Source organism: Oncorhynchus keta, chromosome 12 (genome assembly GCF_023373465.1).
Source record: "Oncorhynchus keta strain PuntledgeMale-10-30-2019 chromosome 12, Oket_V2, whole genome shotgun sequence".
NCBI lineage: Eukaryota > Metazoa > Chordata > Actinopteri > Salmoniformes > Salmonidae > Oncorhynchus > Oncorhynchus keta.
The window spans coordinates 382940-393749 of NC_068432.1; the positions used below are offsets into that span (position 1 = coordinate 382940).

The window sequence follows — 10810 nt, forward strand, 5'->3', positions numbered from 1 at the left end:
GTCCACTCACTACCCTTCTATATTGCACACCATTTAGTTTGTCCATTTTCATCTCATGATTTTATGTGAATTTTAGGGGGTTCAATTAGGGGGTTTAGTCCAGTGTTGTGTTTACCCCGTTTCTTTAATATTTATCTATAATAATTGGTAGTTCTAAGTACTTAGTTTCTCTTTTTATTTTTCCACAGTATTTAACAGCGGTACACAATAGGAGAGAGACCGATAATTTCTCTTTCCGTCGTTAAAATCAACCATAAAGGAAAAGGGCAAAAGTGTCATGCTATTAATTGTCCAAAGCAGGAATGGCGAGTAAGCTAGTGAGGTAGACTGCAGTGGGTTTGCTGGTCTATACATATACTGAACATGTAACCACAGTAATGGTGGCCAGTAAATCAATGAATAAAATATGAATACATATATTGACAAGTTAAACAGAAATTGTAAACCTTTAATCTTTTCCAACATGTCAACAGACACTTGACTTCAAATAAGTATGAAACATTTCAGTGTTAACTTTCTCTTTATCCCTGGTTGATGTACATTTCAGAGCCTCTTCAGTGTGGATGGGGTATAGCATACATTTTCAACAACAAATACTGCACCTCCAGTTTGTGTTCTTTACTCTGGTGAACTCTGTTGTCTTCATTCCTAGGCACAGCACACGGAACCATCATTGGCATGCAAAACATTCAATCTAAAACAAAACACGTTATAAATAATATCAAATATCAATGCAGTATGACGAATGACGAATTAGCCATCCATTTTGTTATATCATAAATTGTCTGCCATCAACTGTTGTGAAAAGATTATAAACATGTTAAATAAAGTTACTAACCCAGTCAGTCTTTGGGCCACATCCATGTTCTTTATCAGTGGCACACATGAAGCAGTTGTTGAACTCTGAAATCATAGGCATGAACTGAACATATGGCTGTCCCACACGAGTACATACAAATAAAGAATTTACATTTACTTTGAATTAAATGTCATTACACACCATAGATTTTTAGTATATCCTCAGTCATTTCTTTTCGCAGTTGCTACATGTGTTTTTGAAGTTTCCGTATCAATTTAGGAGGGGATGTTGGGGAAGTTCTGTGCAACTTCCTTGGCCATCTTCACCAAAAAAATAAAATAGAGTTTTTGACCTAATTGTCACATAACAGCTAACATTTCATTTTTGAAAATATAACTATCAAACCTGCATTACAAAGACCCCACAGCTGAAGGTGTCCTACTGCATGGTGGGAGTTATTTCCCCTCCTTTCCACTTTATGTCCACCCACTTGTCTTTTCCATGGCAGGATCTTCTCATTTTGAAGTATTCTCTTTTTTAAATAAACATAATGGAATTCTGATTAGTTATAGGCAAATGAATACACAAGGCAAATTTGTATGCTGTTATCTATAATATAGCAGTACTTCAGTAGTAGAGGTCATTTCATGTATGCCCCATTCTACACACAGCCTAAATTATAGGCACTGAACCATTTACAGGACAGTAATAAAAGTAACATATAGGATCCAACCCGATCACAGAGTGAATGAATGTAGAGCATTTGTAGACTTTAAGAAAAAAATATTAAGTGCCAGTTTCATCATACGTGCTTAAAAGAAAGTCATATTACAATGATCAAAGATGACAGTGCCCACCAAATCTATGACAAAAGACAATGAATTGTAAGCACCAGTGTGTTTGTCAAAATAATTTCTGAAAATGTCAGTTGTTGAACATAATTATATTTGCAATAGCAATTTATGATATATGCAGTTCAGGAATATTCCATGTACCAACACTACATGTAGGACAGACATAAGACATTCCCACATACAGTATGTTTTTATTTCACCTTTATTCAACCAGGTAAGCCAGTTGAGAACAAGTTCTCATTTACAACTGCGACCTGGCCAAGATAAAGCAAAGCAGTGTGACACAAACAACAACACAGAGTTACACATGGAATAAACAAACGTACAGTCAAGAACACAATAGAAAAGTCTATATACAGTGTGTGCAAATTAAGTCAAATTAGGGAGGTAAGGCAATAAATAGGCTGTAGTGGCAAAATAATTACAATTTCGCAAATAAACACTGGAGTGATAGACGAGCTGAAGATGAATGTGCAAGTAGAGATACTGGGGTGCAAAGGAGCAAAAAAGAAAAAAAGAAAAATAACAAAATGGGGATGATGTTGTCGAATGGGCTATTTGCAGATAGGCTATGTACAGGTGCAATTATCTGTAAGCTGCTCTGATAGCTGATGCTTAAAGACAGTGAGGGTAATATGCTTCAGTGATTTTTGCAATTCGTTCCAGTCATTGGCAGCAGAGAACTGGAAGGAAAGGCAGCCAAAGGAGGAATTGGCTTTGCGGGTGAACAGTGAAATATACCTGCTGGAGCACGTGCTACAGGTGGGTGCTGAGATAAGGTGGGGCTTTACCTAGCAAGGACTTATAGATGACCTGGAGACAGTGGGTTTGGTGACAAATATGAAGCGAGGGCCAGCCAACGAGAGCATACATGTCGCAGTGGTGGGTGGTATATGGGGCTTTGGTGACAAGACAGATGGCACTATGATAGACTGCATCCAATTTGAGTAGAATGTTGGAGGATATTTTGTAAATGACATCGCCGAAGTCAACGATCGGTAGGATAGCCAGTTTTACGAGGATATGTTTGGCATCATCAGTGAAGGATGCTTTGTTGTGAAATTGGAAGCCGATTCTAGATTTAATTTTGGATTGGCGATGCTTAATATGAGTCTGGAAGGAGAGTTTACAGTCTAGCCAGACACCTAGGTATTTGTAGTTGTCCACTTATTATTATTATAAGTCATTATAAGTCAGAACCGTCCAGAATAGCGATGCTCGGCAGGCAGGTTCGGGCAGCGATCAGTTGAAGAGCATGCATTTAGCTTTACTAGCATTTAAGAGCAGTTGGAGGCCACAGAAGTATGGCATTGAAGCTCGTTTGGAGGTTAGTTAACACAGTGTCAGTTAACACAGGGGCCAGATATATACAGAATGGTGTCGTCTTTGTAGAGGTGGATCAGAGAATCACTAGCCGCAAGAGCGACATCACTGATGTATACAGAGAAAATAGTCGGCCCGAGAATTAAACCCTGTGGCACCCTCATAGAGACTGCCAGTGGTCCGGACAACAGGACCTCCGATTTGACACACTGAACTCTATCAGAGAAGTAGTTGGTGAACCAGGGGAGGCAGTCATTTGAGAAACCAAGGTTGTTGAGTCTGCCGATAAGAATGCAGTGATTTACTGAGTCAAAAGCCTTGGCCAGGTCGATGAAGACTGCTGCACAGTATTGTCTTTTGTCGATGGCGTTTATGATATTGTTTTGGACCTTGAGCGTGGCTGAGGTGCACCCATGACCAGCTCGGAAACCAGATTGCATAGCGGAGAAGGTACGGTGGGATTCGAAATGGTCAGTAATCTGTTAACTTGGCTTTCGAAGACTTTAGAAAGGCAGGGTATGATAGATATAGGTCTAACAGTTTGGGTCTAGAGTTTTGCCTCCTTTGAAGAGGGGGATGACCTCGGCAGCTTTCCAATCTTTGGGGATCTCAGACAATACGAAAGAGAGGTTGAACAGGCTAGTAATAGGGGTTGCAACAATTGCGGCGGATAATTTTAGAAAGAGAGGGTCCAGATTGTCTAGCCCAGCTGATTTGTAGTGGTCCATATTTTGCAGCTCTTTCAAAACATCAGCTATCTGAATTTGGGTGAAGGAGAAATGGGGAGGCTTGGGCAAGTTGCTGTGGGGGGTGCAGAGCTGTTGACTGGGGTAGGGGTAGCCAGGTGGAAAGCAAGGAAGCCGTAGAAAAATGATTATTGAAATTCTAAGTGGTGACAGTGTTTCCTAGTCTCAGTGCAGTGGGCAGCTGGGAGGAGGTGCACTTATTCTCCATGGATTTTAGAGTGTCCCAGAACTTTTGGGAGTTTGTGCTACAGGATGCAAATTTCTGTTTGAAAAAGCTAGCCTTTGCTTTCCTAACTGCCTGTGGTATATTGGTTCCTAACTTCCCTGAAATGTTGCATATAACGGGGGCTATTTGATGCTAATGCAGTACGCCACAGGATGTTTTTGTGCTGGTCAAGGGCAGTCAGGTCTGGAGTAAACCAAGGGCTATATCTGTTCCTGGTTCTACATTTTTTGAATGGTGCATGCTTATTTAATATGGTGAGGAAAGCACTTTTAAAAAGAGCAACTAGGCATCCTTTACTGACAGAATAGGGTCAGTATCTTTCCAGGATACCCGGGCCAGGTCGATTAGAAAGGCCTGCTCGCAGAAGAGTTTTAGGGAGCGTTTGATTGTGATGAGGGGTGGTCGTTCAACCACGGACCCATTACGGAAGCAGGCAATGAGGCAGTGATCCCTGAGATCCTGGTTGAAGACAGCAGAGGTGTATTTAGAGAACAGGTTGTTCAGGATGATATCTATGAGGGTGCCCGAGTTTATGGATTTGGGGTTGTACCTGGTAGGTTCCATGATAATTTAGGTGAGATTGAGTGCATATATATATGCCATTTAGCAGACGCTTTTATCCAAAGCGACTTACAGTCATGTGTGCATACATTCTACGTATGGGTGGTCCCGGGAATCGAACCCACTACCGTGGCGTTACAAGCACCATGCTCTACCAACTGAGCTACAGAAGGACAATCAGTCTCGGAAGGGGGACTCAAAAAGAGTTAGACATCGAAGTCCAGGCACTGCTGCTCTGTTTGTTTTGAGTGTTTGCAATGCTAGTATTTTTAGTTAATCTGTGTATCTCACATTATGTGCCCAGTATGATAGAGCAAGAATATTTCTTAGCAGATATTGACAACATGACAACAACAGTAGCTGTACATTTACATTTAAGTAATTTAGCAGACGCTCTTATCCAGAGCGACTTACAAATTGGTGCATTCACCTTATGACATTGAGTGGAACAGCCACTTTACAATAGTGCATCTAAATCTTTTAAGGGGGGTGAGAAGGATTACTTTATTCCTTAAAGAGGTGGGGTTTATATGTAGATGATGTAATGAAAAGTTGAGGGTGGTTGGTAATGGAGGACATCAGGGGGATCCACATCTGGGTAGAACCCCTAGATCCTGGAGAACAGGAGCAGTGTAGAAGGCAGGTGAACACACAGGTTGTGTAAAAAATACAGTTAGTGAATGATTTAATTTAAATGTTTGATTAGACATGTAATAATGTTAATGGCGAACAGAAAAGAAAGGATACCGGTCTGTAATATTTTATGTCAGTGAGGTGGATGAGGAAGGTGGTCCCTGGAAAAGATGAGGTGAGTTTAGATTGTAGGACGGCTCGGGTGTTAAGCATATCCTAGTTTAGGTCACCTAACAGTACAAACTATGAAGATAAATGGGGGGAATTTTAATTCACATATGGTGTCCAGGGCACAGCTGGGGGCTGAGAAGGGTCTGTAACAAGCGGCAACAGTGAGAGATTTATTTCTGGAAAGGTGGATTCTTAAAAGTAGAAGCTCAAACTGTTTGGGCACAGACCTGGATATCATGACAGAACTCTGCAGGCAAACTCCATCCCCTTTGGCAGTTCTGTCTTGGTGGAAAATGTATACACATACATAGAGGCATTTTTCAGCTATGATTTTACCATTCAGAATCCAGAATTGATATGACAATGGGGCCAGCATAGGATGTAATACACCCGTACAACAATCTATTTTTTGATCTTCTTGACTTCTTATCTGGTAAACTGCTACTGTGTGTCAAGAAAATAGCCCCAATTAGGGGTTAGTGTACTCCTGTAAAAAAGTGCTGGTTTTGATTAAAAACTATTGCCCTGTGTCCCCGTTCATAGGGGAATGAGAGACTAGTCAGTGGTAGAATTGAGTTGGAACTTTATTGGCCCAAACACCCACAAGGTTGAGGTTACTCATGGACAATAATTAGTTTTAAAAAATGTTTTGCATTGATGCATTGTCTACTAACTGTCCAAGAATAGGATCCAAAGTGTTAGGAAATATTTGTTCCCATATATACAAAGGAGGATGTCTCTCCTCATACCTCTCGCACTTTGGTCAGACTGCCAGACTATGCACCACAGAGCCAATCAGGAGAGAATACATAGAGGTCAACAGTGCCAGGTGTGGTTCTCAATCAGAGGCAGCTGTCTAGGAATGGCAACAGCTGGTGTCTGATGGCGACCGATTATTTTACCAAGTGGATGGAGGCAATACACATTAAGGTCTGTAAAGGAAGAGAACGTGCTTAACTCCCTTCTGTATCCCATTGAAAAAGGGTGCTTGGAACCAAAAATAGATTTTCTTTTGTGTTATACCCATCAAGGACAACACTGAGGCCACCTCCAAGGCGATGGACATCTTCAACACCCATGGTTCTCCTAAAGTCATCTCAAGTGACCGAGGTCGTGAACTCTGGAACAAGGTACGGAGGTTATATTCTATCACCAATGTTTCTTGTGGTTTTTGTACAGTTTTAATTTTTCATTGTTACATAATCAGACATTTCAATATATCTTCCATTGCCAATAGATATCCCTTTCTACCCCCTCCTCCAGGTTTGGATGAACAAACCAACTACACCCCTAAGACTGCCATGGGCAAGTCCCTTGACGGGTTCCAGGTATGGTGGGAGGACCAGCTGAAGGTCATTATCTTTGCACACAACAGCAGCAGAGTACTCACCCTATTGCCTGCTGTATGGACAGGAGCTGCAACTGTTGACTGAGGTTAACATTGCAATAGTTTATTGGATATACTATAGTATTTAAAATGTGTGATTGACATCTAGTTGTTTGTCTATTGCTATTTTTGTATGGACAAGGCACAGGAGAAACAGGAGAGCAACCGGAGGAGAATCAAGGAGGGGACCGACATCCGGGCGAATTACTTGGTTTGGAAGGACGAAAGGAGGCGACCTGAGAATCCTTTCTGCTTGTTGCTCCTAGCTTCGGGTCACCATCCATAAGGGTGATTATTAAAATCTCAGATGATAACTATTTGCCTCCTCGCAATGGCCGGCATCGCCATGCTTTCAGCAGTACCAACCAGGGTTTTCTCCAAATAGTCAATGTCAAGGCTAAGTACTGGGTCACATTAAGTAACCTCTGCTGCCAGGTAGGTACTGATAAGGTGTATGACTCCAGTGGTTGTGACACCACACCAGAGTTTCTCTCACAACTCACCTCATCTTTTCCAGGGACCACCTTCCTCATCCACCTCACTGACATAAAATATTACAGACCGGTATCCTTTCTTTTCTGTTCGCCATTAACATTATTACATGTCTAATCAAACATTTAAATTAAATCATTCACTAACTGTATTTTTTACATAACCTGTGTGTTCACCTGCCTTCTACACTGCTCCTGTTCTCCAGGATCTAGGGGTTCTACCCAGATGTGGATCCCCCTGATGTCCTCCATTACCAACCACCCTCAACTTTTCATTACATCATCTACATATAAACCCCACCTCTTTAAGGAATACCTAGGATAGGATAAAGTAATCCTTCTCACCCCCCTTAAAAGATTTAGATGCACTATTGTAAAGTGGCTGTTCCACTGGATGTCATAAGGTGAATGCACCAATTTGTAAGTCGCTCTGGATAAGAGCGTCTGCTAAATTACTTAAATGTAAATGTAAATGTACAGCTACTGTTGTTGTCATGTTGTCAATATCTGCTAAGAAATGTTCTTGCTCTATCATACTGGGCACATAATGTGAGATACACAGATTAACTAAAAATACTAGCATTGCAAACACTCAAAACAAACAGAGCAGCAGTGCCTGGACTTCGATGTCTAACTCTTTTTGAGTCCCCCTTCCGAGACTGATTGTCCTTCTGTAGCTCAGTTGGTAGAGCATGGCGCTTGTAACGCAGGGTAGTGGGTTCAATTCCCGGGACCACCCATACGAGAATGTATGCACACATGACTGTAAGTCACGTCCGCAAATGCATATATTATTATGGCATATATTATATTATATTATTATATATTGATTGCCTGTTGAGAACAAGTGACCGGCAGAACCTCCCACTCACACAGCACCCACCCCCTCTCGATTCCACTCACCAGAACTCAGTATTTCAGGCTCTGATTGCCATGTGAGTGAAAATCTGTGAAAGTAAATTGACACTGAGCAAGACCTTGATATGCTAGAAAAAACTATGCATTGTGGAGTTAATCGTTGTTATAGCCTAGATCACTTTATATATTCTGGACCGTTGTTTTTTCAAAGGCTATGCAAACAACGGGTAGCATATGCTTTTTATCTGTCTCTATAACAAGGCTTAGGCCTATATCCTCACAAACCGTCTCAATTCGAGCCCTGCTTTTAACCATAAGACATCTCCCCAGAAATGTTTTGCCTACAGATTGCATGGTGACAAGGATTGTGTCTGTTAAACCAGTAAACTGGGAAGTCTGGTGAAAAAAAACAGGGTCAAATCATGACATCTGATTTTCAGGTCAGAGAAAGATGCCAGAGTTTCTGAATTGGAATCCCAAGTTGAATGACCGTTCAACACTATTTTTCCCAGTCTGAGCTTGTTTTTCCCGGAGTTCCCAGTTGTCATGAATACAGCACTAAATTTGAAAGTCAGAGAATGCCGAGTTCCCAGTTGCTTTGAATGCGCCACTGGAGACTTAGACTTATTTCAAGCTAGCGAGTTAGCACACGGTCTCCCCAGCCTCCCGGCCTGCAGGAGCGACAGGTAGTGTACTTCGCCACCGCCTGTCGGGCAGTTCTGTTTTCCTGCAGACGGAGGGATGCCCACATGCAATTTAGCCCTAAATTGCGGGTTGCAATCACACACTATTTGAGCGCGCAAGTTTGGCTTTTTGAAATCCGCAGGTACACTGTGCAGGATGGCTCTGTCTGACAGGTTTACTGGAAATTATGTGACAGGAGCTTTTCAAATGCTAAAATGCACACACACCACTTTTAATGATTGCATGGGAAGCAAAAAGAATACAATCTAACTGACAAAAATGCCTTACTACACCTGAAACATTTCAGAGGAACATTACTTTGTATTAAAATACTTTATTGTAGAAGCTTACATCACAATGATTGTTCCTATTTAAAAAGTTCAGAATAAATCCTAATTACAAATGTACTGGGTTGTTCTCATTTTGCAGTCTGATTGAGAAATCTAAACATGAAATAGAATAGCCTAATGCACATTACATTTCTGTATGTTGTAATGTAAATTATCCAGGCATCAATCACATCAGATTTGAACCACATGGATTCCATGTCTAAAGATTTGATCTCTCTCCCATACATCACACCCCCCTCAGCTAATTTAAATTTGCTCTGTTTTCCAGATAATTCAATTGATCAGTTTACGTAAAACAGGATCAGATGCTTGAACGAACCCAGAGAGACACGAACGCTCTAATCATGCTGTTTTACTAGGGCTGTCAAGATGAAGTCTTCAGAATACAGATCTAAGCTATATTTAACTTAACTCTAAACAATTTTTAAAAAAGGAGCAGAGTGGAGCACCCAGTTCGGGAGGGTGGGAAAAAACATGGGAGGGGAGTTAACGTTTAGGTCCAGGATAAGGCATTCATCACAGCTGTGTAGCTCAATGTACTACCTCTGCATATAAAAATATTAAAAAACAATGACATGGGTGTCAGCAAGAAGTCCACTTTAGCAACAATAATTGATTCTCCTTGTCTGTTCATATTCTCTGTTGCAATGTCAATAAAACAAGTAATCTCAATAATGATAACTTGATTGATGAAATAGGCAAGGACAACTATTCAGTCTGTTGTAGTTCCATTGTTACTTGTTTTAATCTCATTTCTTAATTATTTTTTTTTGGGGGGGGGGGGGTTCTAATGACAAATTCATTAATACCCATGAAGAGAAACATACAAGACAACTTCAAAACTACAAGCATGGAGGTCAAGACTCATCCGGGAGGATTTCTTTTCTTTGAGTTAATCAGAGAAATCTGCTGAAACGGAGTAAATCATGCATCTTACTAACAGATGGGCCAACAGTGATTTCACATATTTTAAATTGGTGATAGATCTCAGCAGTATCTGTTAAGAGGAATTAACAGAGCGTTAAGCTACATTCAATATCTGTTAATGAGGTATAACAGGCATTTCCCTATACTTGGCCAGTGTGTAATTACGAGTAGGGGTTGAAATGAAATTCTATAGATCGTGATGGCCAAAGACGGCAGAATTCCGTTCCACTGCTTTCCCATTTGTAAATTACCCCTGATTACAAGTAGGCATTATGGGAGGCTGTCCATCTTTGGTTGAAGGTCCCCTTCTCCAGTAACACACTTACACAAATCTGAAGCTGTGCCAGTGTGATACCATGTATAAACTCCCTTGATTTTCTATGACTGTTGGCCTGCGAGGGTAGCCTAGGTATGACAAAAAGTAGTCTGGGTACCAGTCTGATTAGCTATCATTCCACTTCATGACATAATGCCAAAGATTATTCAGTTTAGCATAACAAGGAGTGGAATGATAGCTAAACAGACTGGTACCCAGACTACTTTTGTGTGTGTGTGTGTGTGGGGGGGGTGTTATGGCTTTGCTACTAGCATATCAGAATTGCTGATAAGTATAAGGGACTTCATTACCCACGTCGGACTGCAATGCTAAGTACACACCCAAACTTATACTCTCAATTTTCCACTTCATCTGTTCTTATACTGGCCTTGATAGTCAGTAAACAGATTGGATATCCCTGCCACAGATTCCCTGGTCTATGTCCACAGGTACACTGCTTCTTGACACAATGCCCGCTCAACCC

The 10810-nt window shown here is 41.1% G+C and overlaps 1 long non-coding RNA gene across 1 annotated transcript; it reads left to right on the forward strand.

Moving 5' to 3' along the window:
• Positions 1 to 6343: 6343 nt before the first annotated feature.
• On the forward strand, positions 6344 to 7484 carry LOC118370372 (uncharacterized). The gene is made up of 3 exons (XR_008060698.1): positions 6344 to 6443; positions 6577 to 6641; positions 6843 to 7484. It is a non-coding gene; the product is annotated as an uncharacterized LOC118370372 (long non-coding RNA).
• Positions 7485 to 10810: the final 3326 nt, after the last annotated feature.